This window comes from Gorilla gorilla, chromosome 3 (assembly GCF_029281585.2).
Source record: "Gorilla gorilla gorilla isolate KB3781 chromosome 3, NHGRI_mGorGor1-v2.1_pri, whole genome shotgun sequence".
Taxonomy (NCBI): domain Eukaryota; kingdom Metazoa; phylum Chordata; class Mammalia; order Primates; family Hominidae; genus Gorilla; species Gorilla gorilla.
In genome coordinates this window covers 131893288-131906966 of record NC_073227.2, presented here as the reverse complement: position 1 = coordinate 131906966, position 13679 = coordinate 131893288, and the positions used below count along the sequence as shown (strand labels likewise).

At 34.6% G+C, this 13679-nt stretch overlaps 1 long non-coding RNA gene across 1 annotated transcript in view; it reads right to left on the bottom strand.

The window, feature by feature from the left end:
* LOC134758259 (uncharacterized) overlaps positions 1-13679 on the bottom strand; it is a 148023-nt gene that overhangs the window by 92528 nt on the left and 41816 nt on the right. The window contains exon 2 of the long non-coding RNA XR_010133241.1: positions 9160-9238. This is a non-coding gene — a long non-coding RNA (uncharacterized lncRNA). The remainder of the gene's footprint in view (positions 1-9159; positions 9239-13679) is intronic.

Sequence of the window (13679 nt, the reverse complement as noted above, 5' to 3'; positions counted from 1 at the left end):
ACCATGCAATCTGCTGCCAGCGCGGCTAGAACAGAGCAGGTGGAGAAGGTGGGATAACCTTGCTAGCTAAATTTTCTGGTTTCCTTCTTTTTCCTGTGCTGGATGCTTCCTTCCGCTCCTCCTGCCCTTGAACATCAGACTTCTGGTTCTTCAGCCTTTGGACTCAGACTTGCCAGAGTCTTACCTGGTCCTTTTGGGCCTTCTGTCACAGACTGAAGGCTGCACCCTCAACTTCCCTGGTTTTGAGGCTTTCAGATTCCGACTGAGCCACTACAGGCTTCTCTCTTCCCCAGCTTGCAGGCAGCCTATTGTGGAACTTCACCTAGTAATCATGTGAGCCAATTCTCTCTAATAAACTCCCTTTCATATATACATGTATTCTATTACTTTCATCCCTCTGGAGAACCTTAATACAGTTACTGTAACCAAAACAGCATGGTACTGGTACAAAAACAGACACATAGAACAAAGGAACAAGATGGAAAACCCAGAAATAAAGCCACACAACTATAACCATCTGATCTTTGACAAGGGTGACAAAAACAAGCAATGGGAAAAGGACTCCCTATTCAATAATTGGTGCTGAGAAAACAGGCTACTCATATGGGGAAGAATCAAGCTGTATCCTTACATTTTACTATAGACAAAAATTAACTCAAGATGGATTAAAAATTTAACTATAAAATCTCAAACTATAAACATTTTAGAAAAAAACCCTAGAAAATACCCTTCTTGACATTGGCCTTGACAAAGAATTTTTGGCTAAGTCGTCAAAAGCAATTGCAACAAAAACAAAAATTGACAGCTGGAAACTAAAGAGCTTCTGCACATCAAAAGAAACTATCCACAGAGTAAATACACAACCTACAGAATGAGAGAAAATATTTGAAACTATGCATTTGACCAAGGTCTAGTATTCAGAATTTATAAGGAATTTAAACAATTAAACAGAAAAATAAATCAACTCATTAAAATTGGGCAAAAGACATGAACAGACACTTCTCAAAGGAGGCATATATGCGGCCAACAAATATATTTAAAAAATGCTCAACATCACTAGTCATTAGAGAAATGCAAATCAAAACTACAAGGAGATAATATCTCACAACAGTCAGAATGGCTATTATTCAAATGACAATAAATAACCAATATTGTCAAGGTTGTGGAGAAAAGGGGATGCTTATATACTGTTGGTGGGAATGTAAATTAGTTCAGCCATTGTGGAAAGCAGTTTGGGTATTTCTCAAAGAACTTAAAACCAGAGCTACCATTTGACCCAGCAACCCTATTACTGGGTATGCCCGCCCCCTGCCACAAAATAAATTGTTCCACCAAAAAGACACATGCACTCACACTCATATATTTATATCAGCACTATTCACAATAGCAAAGACATGGAATCAACCTCGATGTCCATCAACAATGGACTGGATAAAGAAAATGTGGTACATATACACCATGGAATACTATGGAGCCATAAAAAAGAATGAAGTAATGTCCTTTGCAGCAAATGGATGCGGCTGGAGGCCAATATCCTAAGCAAATTAACACAGGGAAAGGAAACCAAATACCACATGTTCTCGCTTATAAGTGGGAGCTAAACATGGACTACACATGGACATAAACATGGGAACAATAGACACTGGACACTGGGGGGTACCCAGGGGAAGGGAGGAAAGGGGCAAAAGTTGAAAAACTACCTATTGGGTACTATGCTCACTACCAAAGTGATAGGGTCATTTGTGCACCAAACCTCAGTGCACCAAACATCAGTTACACACAATTTGCCCATGTAACAAACCTGCCCATGTACCCCCTGAATCCTGAACCTTCCTCTGAGAAGGGGGGAAGCCACTTCTCTTCATTGAAACACACAAACCGCAACTGTATGTGGTGGCGGGAGGCAGGGAAAAAGGGGAGGAAGCCACAAATCGAAATTTGGGAGAAGGTATTTGCAACATCCAATTCCAATAAGGTTTAATATCCTAAAAATTTAAAAAATACTATGAATCAAGAAGAATAACAAAAAGAAGCAAGCAGGAAAATAGGCAAAATAAATGATTGGGGGTTTTATAGAAAAGGAAATAAAAGTGGCTCATGAAGAGTTGAGAAAGTGCTCAACTTCATTTGTAATCAAGGCACAGTGAGGATAAATCAAAGGGTTGATTTTTTTTTTTAAATTCACAAATTCTGCCATAGAAGAAATTATCTCAGACAAGGGGTGAACTTGGGACTGGAAATCCTAGAGCATTTCAGTAGATATGAGGAATTATGAAGAAATGGAAGAAAACAATCCTGAGTCATTGAATAGAAGAGGGAATAAAATTTCCTATGACCATTAGACCCTCCATAAGAGTATCAATCACTCTTCATTACTGTATAAACTGATTACAAATATAAGTTGAAAATTGCAAGTTGGGCAGTTGCAGCTGTTTTTCCTATAATTCTTTATAGTTGCAGTCTTTAAAAAAGACAGTATTTCTTCATTTTCTCTAAATATTGATCATCTTTTAGCTGACCAATTTTATTTTACTCAATAACCTCGATGAAAATATTCCTGACAATGAATTTCACAGGCTTAGCCAGTCTCCCTTAGCTGATTCACTATACGTCTGTCTGCTTCTTAAAACTTCGTAGTGATTTCACATGCTTCTCAAGGCCATAACTTAGATTTCTGCTCAAAGACCTCATACACAAAATAATTTCTCTTTTATTGACTACTTTTTAAAATTCATTTAGTTAACTAATGTTTATTGATACCCTAATATATACTCTAGGTTAAAGGAAATAAAGACAAATAATACTTGCTTCAGCTCCATGATGTAGCTTATATAATAGAGCTGGGAAGAGAGTTACACCAGGGATTATGGGAAAATGTGTTGAGTGAAAGGGTAAAGCTACCTCAGGGATTTTGTATACATACATAGCATTTTTATAAGTGCTTTCAATTTTGTAAATTTTTTTTGGATTCTTAGCAAAAGTTTTTGCTTCCATTTTGTTTTTTTGTTTGTGTTTCAGATGGCTGACATTATTAGATAAGTGAGCTCTGCTGAAATTAGTCTTATTGATCATATGAAACTGATCCTTAAATTTGGATCTTTTCTCAAATTATAAATGGCTCATTAACTTGGGAAATTTTTTCACTCTGACTCCTTGATTTTCATAACTTTGTGAATTCCTCATTAAAATACAATTTCACATCCCAAGAATGTTTTATATTGGGAATTTTTTCTTTAGTTCCATGAATTTGCTTTTGCAGGAGATTTCAGGTATTTAAAAGGTAGTAAGTTTATATTAAATAGCACATTATCTTCCAATAAAAAACAATCTGAAACTCTAGAACTACTTTTGCCAATAAATAAGAAAATTTTGGGCCTGCTAAGGTCGCAGGTCAAATTTCTTGATTTTATTTTTAAGAAAGAATCTAACTTGGCTCCATATAGGTTAATTTGCTGGCCAAAGCAGTTTTTCCTGAGATAATGTCAACCAGAGAGAAATTTCGAGAATATCAGAACTGACATTTTATCAGATTAAAGTAAGCTCACTCAACCACTTAATTTTTAAAAAATTTAAACACTTTAAACATGTAAGTTGACACAAGGGATTAAATTATAATTAATAAAATTTATATCAATGTTTTATAAAATAAATTTAAATTAAAAAATGTCCTCAATCTAAAATTCTAGTTTAAGTGAAGATGCACATCAAAAGGGAATATTTCATATGTTCATTATCTTTAACATACATAATTGTAATTTTGACTCTTGCATTAATCTGTTTCCTTGTCCGATAATAAAATTTGTGAATGTGGTTCCAAAATCAAGTAGGAAAATTTGAAAAAAAATACTACACAACTTTTCGTTTGGATTTTAACATAATATCTGTGTCTAGTGATCACATGAAGACCAGCCAATTTAGGTTTTCAAGAACATAACTTTAAGAACTGAAAATCAATTACATAGCCAAGCTGTAGAAATTCTTATATAGCAATGTAGTTTTTAAAGCTTAACTGTAAAAGTTCAATGATGTGTAGACAGAGACTTATAGAAGATTACTGCTATCAGCTTCTGAAATGTGTATAACAAAATCTGATGCTGCGTTGAGGATCAATGTCTCTGTCCATTTTGCATATGAGTCCTGCTGGAAAGAAAGCAACTGTCAGACTAGTGGAGAGATCACAGTTGGTGAGCAACGGTTCCATCATGAATATGTTCTTTGCTTTGAATTGGTGCAAAGATAAAAAACATATACATTTTTATCCATGATAAAACAAGTCTACCATTGAATAGAAGTCTATCAAGAGCAAAAAACCCCATGAAAATAACTAATGTTAAGGTTACTAGTATTGATCTTTAGATAAACTAAATTTAGTAGTATCAATGTGAAAGGAGAAAAATATTTCAGGCATTTTACAAACACTGTGCATCAGTAAATGATTGTTTTGTGTGTGGAAAGGGACCAAAATTAGACTCCTAAAATATTTCCTTAGGATCTTAGTGATTATATTTTCTCCAGCATCAGACTGCTCATCAGACTGCATGCAGTGACACAGGTGGTAGTTATTGGAATGATTCAAATCACTTTTCAATTTGAAAGCACATTATGGTTCCTGTTAAATAGAGACATGGATAGTTGGGAATACTTTGGATTAATGTCTAATTTACTCTATTTGCCTTTCTCCTTATAACTGGACAACTACTTGTAGTCTCATAATTTTTGAATCATCATCCATGAGTCTTAGGTCTTTAGAATGAGCTTCCTGAGTCCTTGTTATTAGTTAGCAAAGTTAAAGAACAAGGTGTATTGGTCAAATCTCCATATGCAAACCAAATGAAATGTGGAAATTAAATGATCTAATGTAACAAAGGAACAAAATGAAATTATTTCTGTCAGTATCCTTTGTTTGTCTATTCTTAACCACCATCCTAGAGAAGTGTAAATTAAAAGTCGAAATGATTTATTTCAGAAACTAAATAAATAGAGCACACTGCTGCTTTTTCATTTCACTGTGTACCTTCACTTCTGGTATTTTTTTCCTCCCTCTGAAAGTGCTATTTCGACAAGACCATGTAAATGTCTATAATTGCGAGAGAAAATGTTAATATAACATTTACACAGTTCAACAGCTTCAAAGCTATTTCATTGACTATGCTTAAAAGGAAACTTACACACAGAGGTCCCAAGCCCACATAAATGCTAGTTTAGTGGGACATTTGGTGACAGAGCCTTAAAAACAGAAACAAAAAGGAAAGGAAATCAAACAGCCCCATCTTCCAGCCTAATTCAAGCCATTTAGAAGCTCTGTGCTTAAGCCAAGGATTACTAGTGATACTATCTACATCAGCTTTGCTGTTCAGGAAGGGACGCCTCTCCTAATAAAGAAAAAAAGAGAGAGAAAAAGGAAAAAAAATAGTTTAAAGCCAAGTAATTTGGGCTTGCGTAAATCTTTAATGGGTTCTGCCTTCGTGTGATTGGCTATGTGTTCTTTCCTCTGCCCGGGGAAACACTATATGTCTTAGAGGAGAATAATAGTAACTCCATCTTGTGTGTTATATGATATCTTCAAGTAATCCCCAGGATTTTGGCTTTGTCTGTGGTAAACAAAAGGCCACCCATACATAATGTGTCTGGGCTATTCCAGACTCTTCACCTTAGCGGGTGACACCCGCAAGATGGACGTGGGCAACTAAGCCCATTTGTAGCTGGAGGCAGTTTTGCTCCCAAGACAACTCAGAAAATGTAAAAACAAAAAGCATATTTCTCTTCTCATAAGAACAAAGTGTAACCAGCACCATGCAGTTGTGTCAGTTTTCTGAGCTTTTCTCAGGCGTAATAATGAAATGCCAAAACACCAAATAATATATTTTGCTTTGTGAGTTAATGCTGTAGATTCATTTGTTGAAAATATATGGATGATTCCAAGCTCTCTAGGTCAAATCACAAAACAAAAGAAAAGTAGAGGAATAAAAGAATCTATCATTTACATGTTAATGACTTCACACAAGATGAATAAAAATTATGTAGGAAATTCTGTCTTATTATAACTCTCTCCTTTCCCCTGGGAGATGGAAGGAAGCTGTGCTTACTGAACTGGGTTCTGAGCAGTTAAGCTTCCTAACTGTTGGATTTATTCACTCAACAAATGTACATCTACTATCTGGTAGGGACTTTCTTCAACTCTGAAAACACGAGAACACGAGAAAGCTTTGTCTTTCAATGCACTGCAGGCTAACTTTGTAAAATTTTAAATCTGAAAGAGAGTCAGACTTGCATCTGCTCTATTTCTTTCTTTTTTTTAAATTTTTACTTTTATGGTTTTTTTTTTGTTTTTTTTTTTTTGAGACGGAGTCTCGCTCTGTCGCTCAGGATGCGCGATCTCGGCTCACTGCAAGTTCCGCCTCTTGGGTTGAAGCCATTCTCCTGCCTCAGCCTCCCAGCAGCAGCTGGAACTACAGGCGTCCGCCACCACGCCCGGCTAATTGTTTTTGTATTTTTTAGTAAAGACAGGGTTTCACCATGTTAGCCAGGATGGTCTCGATTTCCTGACCTCGTGATCCGCCCGCCTCGGCCTCCCAAAGTGCTGGGATTACAGGCGCGAGCCACCACGCCCAGCCCATCTGCTCTGGTATAGCAATTCTGGCTATATCAAAGTAAGGCATGCTCTTTATGTTGCAATGCAATCAGTAAGCATAGACTTGCAATATAAAAAGCATGCCTTTATGTCATTACTCACTAATATGGTACCAACAAACGGAGATAAATTTCTAAGTTGATTGACTAAAATGAACTTTAAAAAGCTAAGTCTTATAACAAAGAGTGACTTGAATTTAAGACAAAAAATAAAATGCAGTTTCTGTTCTTCTTCCATAAAAATCACAAATTGTCTTTAAGACACATTTAATTGGCCGGGCACGGTGGCTCAAGCCTGTAATCCCAGCACTTTGGAGGCCGAGGCGGGAGGATCACGAGGTCAGGAGTTCGAGACCAGCCTGGCCAATATGGTGAAGCCCTGTCTCTACTAAAAATACAAAAAGTAGCCGGGCATGGTGGTGCGTGCCTGTAGTCCCAGCTATTTGGGAAGCTGAGGCAGGAGAATCGCTTGAGCCCAGGAGGCGGAGGTTGCAGTGAGCCGAGATCATGCCACTGCACACCAGCCTGGGCAACAGAGTGAGACTCTGTCTCTTAAAAAAAAAAAAAATACACATTTAATTTTATGCATGAGCACATGTTTATTTTTATTTCAAATTTCCAGGAAAAGTTTGTGTGTAAGGTAAAAGAAAAAAAGAGTATGCTTTCCCAAATACTAATTTTGAGCAAAAAGGTAAATTACAATTCTGAGTTAATGAATTTCTATATTGTAATAAAAGGCAAGATGCTCATCAATAAACACATATAATCTAGTATCACAAGTTTGCTTCAATCTGTAATATATAGTGGCAAGTATAGTAAATGAAAAAGCAAGAGTGGTCGGTGAAATAAAAAATTCGTAGATACACTATAGTATTATTTAACATAAGTTTAACACATCCATTTCACAACATATTTCCAAACAGAGTTGATATATTTGTAGGATGCTTTCTTAGTTAACAGAATTTTATTTAAAATTTATTCTTAGCCTACACATCATGAACTAACAAGAGGGAAAACCAATTAATTATTCAACAGATCAGGTTGTTGCCTAATTTTGCTCAATGTGTTATCTGTGAATTTCTTGAAAACAAATTTTTAAAATCCAAAAATGGGAAGGAAACATCAAAATGGCCTATTGGTATTACACTTCCATGGCTAACATGATAATGTATTTTACATGACTCATAATTAGATGTGAACATGTATAGAAACCTTCTTTTGTTAATCATTCTGTGAATGAAATGCACCAAATTTGATCATAAAACTCACTATTTCATGAGATATTGAAACAATTAGGAATTCAGTATATACCCTAGATCTTAACTTTTAAAATTGATCATTAACTTCTTAAAAACAATGTGATAAGTATTATCTGATTAACTGAGCTTATTAATGTCTTAATCCATCAAAATTTTATATTCTGGCCAGTCGCGGTGGCTCACACCTGGCGACAGAACGAACTCTATCTCAAAAAAAAAAAAATTCTAAGTTATCATCTTTGCTTAATTAAGATGAACTGGCCTTAACATTCACTGTGTACAATTTCAGCATAAGAAGAAAGAATTTGCCATATGTAGTCACTTCTACAGTGAATGTGCCAGTCTTCTGAGTAAGAAACATGTCTCTTAAAGATGTATTTTTGGAGGCACAAGGCATGGCCTTATGCCTCTCTTAAAGTTTGATCACAACCAATATTTCTCCAGACAATGCTGTGCCTTCCTTGTCCATACCATTGCATAAATCATCTCTGAATTCACTTATATTTTTTGTCTATGTTGCTTTCTGAAACTCTTAGTTTTATACAGTTCACAAATATGTAGTCTTCCTTTTATGTGTCTTAATTTTATGTCACTCAACTTACAAAGGGTGCTCTCTTATCCAAGTTCAGTTTATAAATATATTTTAAGCATTATTTTTATGGCTTTTATCATAAAAAACAATGAGATGATATTGAAACCCGAACACTTACTTGCTCTACATACACATTATATAAAATATATAAAATTGAATTAATATGATATTAAAGAAGGAAAATTTGATCAGTTAAGAAATTGTTTTCACTTTGTAAAGTAGATCTAGTGGATGCTAAACAGAAAGTAGAGATGTAATTCTATTTTGTAAATATGATAATGCTTTATTGTTAGTTACTTCAATTAAAAAGTTAATATAAAATAGTAAAATCAAATGGAACCAGTATTATTATCTTTGATATTAGTACAAAATTTGGAATATAATTCACATCTTTTTCTTCATACTCCTGTATATCATTCTTTCACTGAGATGCATTAAAAGAATAATGTCTACTACTCCTTAAGAACCTCATATTTTCCAGACAGTTTCTCAGACACTTTGATTAAAATAAATATTATGTATTCAACACTTACTACTTTTAATGAATATTAACAAGAGTAACTTTAACTGCCATAACAAATGAAACTCCAAATGTCAAGGGCATGGCATAGTAAGAATTTTTTTTTCTCACATAGAATTTCAATATAGATAGGTCTGGTTAGTGGGTGGCTTTCTTACCTGTGGTAATGATCTCAAACTGCTAACAACATGGCTCCATGATTCTCCAGGCTAGGATCTCTTAGGGCTTTTCCTCTAGCTGGGGAGAAAGAGACAGAGGACATGAGAAAGGTTATTAGTCTTAAAAGCCCACATCACTTTGCACTTTCTCTGTTGCAAGATCTAGTGCTGGGATCTCACTGGATGTGAATCTCTAAATTATAGTCTCTCTCTGAATAGCTGCTTCCAAAAGACAGTTTCACAATATGAATATTTGAGCCAGACAGCTATCTGTCTCTGACACATAAGATACAGTACTGGGAACCCTGTATTCATTATATATTGTATGCTCTCACAAATGATTTCATGATATTATTCACTGTTTTACAAATGAGAAAACAGGCTCAGGAATTTATTTGCACAAGTAATATTTGAACCGAGGTCAGTCTAATGTAGAAAAATTAAGCTCTTAATAATTATGATATACAATATTAAATGATAATGGATGTAATTCCCAATAATAACAATAATAACTAATATTAATTGAATCTGAACTCATATTGTGTATTTGACAGTATTCTAAGTGCTTTTCATGTATTAGCTTATGTTATCCTCATTATAAATTTTTATGACTTTGCAGATAGAAATGAGACACCTGTTGCAAGTACAATGGAAATTCAAGTATGAGACTTTTATCTTCCTTTGGTACTGAAGCATGCTTAGCATACTTGGTGTTAGTTCAACACATATTCCTTAGCATCTTCACAGACACATCATCTTTCCCATAGAGGCAGAAATCTTTATCCACAGCTTGATAACTAGTTTGAGAGCTAGAGAAGACCTCAAAGGTAATTTGTTATGAATATTCATCAAGTATAGGTTCCCTATAATATTTTCTGGGTAAATATTTCCAATAACAGAACCATAGAACCATAGAAATTAGAACAGTCCAAGTGTAGTTTACACATTCTTTCACAATACTGTTCTTACATGGTGAGATCATCTGCTTTTACTCCCATATTTTATTTGTGAAAGTGGAGGCCATTAGGGTTTAGGAGACCAATTTGCCAAAGATCACATAGCTAGTCTCTCTGTAACTTCAATCCATTGATTCTGGCTCTGCTGTTGGAATTACTCAAAGTAATTTCAACTCCAATTTCTTGCCTACAGATTTTCATATATTTGAAAACAACTGTCTTGTTTTCCTTTATTCTTCTTTTCTCCAAAATAGGCAGTTGAATGTTTTTCAATTATTTTGAATATTCAGGCATTGATGACTTTTAAAGTCTCTTGTTTCTCACAGTTCTGGAAGCTGTAAAGTCTAAAATCAAGTCACCAAAGATTCAGTGTCTCTGGTAAGGGCTTGGTCTTCTCTTCCAAAATTGCACCTTGAACACTGCAACCTCTAAAGGAGAAGAATGCTGCTCATCACATGGCAGAAGAGTAGAAGATTAAAGAAAGTGAGAGAGAAAGAGCACCAAAAAGGGGAGCCATACTTACTTTTTTTTTTTTTTTTTTTCTGAGACAGAGTCTTGCTCTGTCACCCAGGCTGGAATGCAGTGGTGCGATTTCAGCTCACTGCAACTTCTACCTCATGGGTTCAAGCAATTTTCCTGCCTCAGCCTCCTAAATAGTTGGGATTACAGGTGCCTGCCACCATACCTGGTTAATTTTTTTTTTTTTTTTTTTTTTTTAGTAGAGACGGGTTTCACCATGTTGACCAGCATGGTTTTGAACTCCTGACCTCAAGTGATCCACCCAGAACCCACTCATGCAATTAAGGCATTAATCCATTCATAAGGACAGAGCCCTCACAGCCCCATTACCTCTCAAAGGTTTTACCTCCTAATACTGTCGCAATGGTAATCAAATTCCAACATGAGTTTTGAAGGCAACATTTAAAACATAGCACACGTGATCCAGCAATTTTACTTCTAGGTATATACACAAAATAATTGAAAGCAGAGACTTGAAGAGCTATTTGTACACCCATGTTCATAGCGGCACTATTCACAAAACCAAAAAGATGGAAAAGACTCAAGTGTCCATCGACAGATAAATGGATAAAGAAAATTTAGTATACACATACAATGGAAGAAAATTCTAACATGTGCTACAACATAGATAAACCTTTAGGACTTTATGTTAAGTGAAATAAGCCAGTCACAAAATGAAAAATACTGCATGATTCTACTTATATGAAGTGCCTATATTTGTCAGATTTATGGAGACAGAAAGTAGAAAGACGGCTTCCGGGGCTGGCAGGGAGGAGGAATAGAAAGTTATTGTTACATGGGCATAAAGTTTAAGTTTGAGAAGATAAAAAAGTTATGGCGATGGATGGTTGTGATTGTAGAATAATATGAATGTACTTAATGCCACTGAGCTATATACTTAAAAATAGTTAGGATGGTAAATATTATGTTATATGTATGTTATCACTATTTAAAAAAAGACCAAAGTTACCAACATAGCCTGCAAGCTCATAATAATTTGGTACCAACCGTGCATTTCTCCATCTCCCTTACAAATCTCCATCTATACTAGCTCTTTGCTGAATGTACCAGATGGTTTCACATTTCTATGCTGTTATTTAAGTAGTTTCTTTTCCTTAGATTTCTTATACATTTTCTCCAACTTTCCATATTTGTCTCATTCTTCAAAATCCACCTTTCCACATTAATTTTTTTTCAAGGCCTGTATCTCATAAATAATATCTCTTTTTGTGCTTCTTTAGCAATTTATTTTACTTTCATAATAAAATTCCTGATAATCTTACTAGAATTATTTGGGTATACTCTATTATATTTTTAGCATGATAGTATCCTAGCTCTTAGTGTAATAGGCATTCAAAATTCCATAGAACAAAATGGAATAGAACAGAAGAGAATGGAATGAATATAAAAATATGTAATTTTAAATAAGCCAAGGATTTAAAAATTCCCTTTGGAAATGTAGAATTTTAATATTTATCACTCAAAGAAAATAGATAGTGTATTATTCACACCCAGAACTAAAATGTAGGTTTTAAACTTTTTTTTAAAATTCATCAATATATTGGAGACTTTTGAGTTTATAATTAAAATTATGACATTTCACTGTACAGTTGCATCTTCATCTGTTAAATAAAATCCTCATTGATGAAAATTTTATATTGATTGTAACTGTTGATACAATAGAACTATAAAGAACATCTTTGCATATTTGTCTTTGTAAGAATTTTTAGGATAAAATTTTAAAATTAAAATTGCTAGATTAAGGAAAATACATATATCAAAGATTTTGTTAAATATTTTAAAATACTTAATTTTGGGGGGGAGCCCTTGAAACTGGGTTGCTAGTGTATTTCTTCTTCATATCAAAGTTGTCTGTATAATTACAACTTTCTAATTGGATAATATGTACACAGTTCCTTATTACAATTGACACTATGACTGTGGTCTCAAGACTTTAAAAATACTATTTTTCTCCAGAAAAGAGACCATGTTTATTACCTGTTTTATCACCAATGCCTAGTAATTTGTCAAAAATAGAGTGAACTCTCAATAAATTCAAATAAAACTATTTGCAAATTCAAAACATCCTTGAGATTTGATTGGAATAGTTTTAAATCACACAAAGACAACCTAACGAAGTGCTGAAGCGCATGAATTCTAAGGATGGGTCAGATTCTGGAGCCAGATTGCTCCGCCTATGCCCCATCCTAATCACAGCCTTATCTCCAAAACTGTCTTATACTAACCCAATTTTTGTGGTATTTCACTGTGTCTAGGGATACACAGATATGTTTTACCCATTTTTAACTTGCTACTGTTGTTTAAAGTATTTTTAAATCCATGAATATTTTCTCCATTTTGTTTTTCCCTTTACTATCTATCTGTTAAAGAGCCCAGATGATTTGATGTATGGAGTTTCCAAAAGTCTAAATTTTGCTGATTGCCGACTCATGCTGTACTACTGAATGTATTACAGAATGCTGACTCATTCTGTGCTACTTTTTCTCTGTCTTTTGCATTTCCTGAAAAATGCAAGCTGGATCCAGACGCATAATCTGACTCATGTTAGATTCTTTTGATGAGAAATATCGGCGGTGGTATGTTCTTTCATAAGGAGGAATATAACGTCTGTTTTTTTACTTTTTTGAAGTTAATATTTATTGATGCTCAATGCCTAGTCCATTAATTTATTAGGGCCTACAAAATGGTTATTTTCTAATTCAATCATTTTGCTTCCATGTATTAGCCAGAATACTTTTACAAGGAGATGTGTTCCTCATCTACTCTTTGGTTAAACAGTGATAAAATTCATATACGGAAAATAAATGTAGGATAAATGTTTGATGTTTGCTTTGGTTTGGGTTTACTCTATTTTAAAGATAATTATGGCTAGGCATGGTGCCTCATGCCTGTAATCCCGACACTTCCTGACAGGCCAAGACAGAAGGATTGCTTGAGCCCAAGTGTTCAAGACCAGCCTGGACAAAATAATGAAACTCTGTCTCCGCAAAAAATAAAAAATTAGCTGGTGTAGTAGTGCAAGCC